Source organism: Aplysia californica, unplaced genomic scaffold (genome assembly GCF_000002075.1).
Source record: "Aplysia californica isolate F4 #8 unplaced genomic scaffold, AplCal3.0 scaffold00050, whole genome shotgun sequence".
NCBI lineage: Eukaryota > Metazoa > Mollusca > Gastropoda > Aplysiida > Aplysiidae > Aplysia > Aplysia californica.
The window spans coordinates 623,015-624,134 of record NW_004797320.1 but is presented as its reverse complement, the minus strand read 5'-3'; the positions used below and the strand labels follow the sequence as shown (position 1 = coordinate 624,134).

The following is a 1,120-nucleotide window of genomic DNA, read 5'->3' as shown; positions in this document are numbered from 1 at the left end:
GGGGGGGGGGTTCACAGAAAACCCTGCTCGGTGTGTTTGCTATTGATTCAAAGCTATGCAGAAAGTGCTGATTATTGTGCTGGTTGATGTGTTGTTTGTGTTATGTTAACCTTTAAACAATTTTAAAGTACAGGAGAGATAAGCCAACAATGGCGATCACGTGGAAAGTAGGTAAGGACCTAGACCCAAATAAAAGCGCAGTGACCATACTAAAAACGTGTATAGCAAACCTGAATTTCACGTGACTATCGAGACCGCAAATTTCATGGTGTTGACCGCTTGACCACCGCGGATTCCAGCAAGCCAGAGGTCAGTGAACACACAACATACGCCTATTGTAATGGAGAAACCAGACTGATTTCCAACCCCCTTATTAGTGTCAATGGCCGGCCAACAGGCCGTTGCGGTCTTGGCATACCGCGTATTCAGTACAGTCATGGGACAAGTATGTTTTCGCCTCATTACCGGTGCTGACTACCTGAAGAATCCCGACGATCCGAATCAGATTAAAACAAAAATGCATAGCAAATCGTAAATTACTAACAAAGTTTATTTTTAGAGATAAATGCCTTGTTGGCGAGTCCACCAAAACTGCTTGCTAAGCTCTGCGCGTAGACATAACGCACAAACATAACTGATGACCGCGATGCGTTCGTCACACAGTGAGTCAAGAATGGAATTCCTGGGACGACAGGGATACCTGGGTAGTTGGGACAATTTTTCGAACGGGTTGCTCACTGGGGCGGTTAATTTGCTTTCTGGTGAATGAAACGTTAATGCTTAGTGTCTGATTCACTTATGTGTTGAACCGCTCATGGCATGCCGCCAAATCGGCTGGTAATTAAGCCTCATCGGTTACATCGGACAAAAATGCTTGCATGCATGGGGTTTAGGCTTAAACGTGTGATTTTGCATAGTAAGAGCTCAGCAGAAAAAAATGAGGCCCCGTGCTGAGCATTCCAGAAAACGGATTACTTTAAGGTTCTTGATCAAATAATTATAGAGGAACTGCTTTCTCTTTCCCTCTTTTTCTTTTTCTTTTCTTTTCTTTTCTGTTTTTGGGGGGTAAGCTTCAGTTATTTATTTGTCACGTGTGTGTGTGTGTGTGTGTGTGTGTGTG

The 1,120-nt window shown here is 43.8% G+C and overlaps 1 protein-coding gene across 1 annotated transcript in view; it reads left to right on the top strand.

The window, feature by feature from the left end:
* LOC101863002 (fibrillin-1) overlaps window positions 1-1,120 on the top strand; it is a gene marked incomplete in the record, with an annotated part of 97,899 nt that overhangs the window by 43,374 nt on the left and 53,405 nt on the right.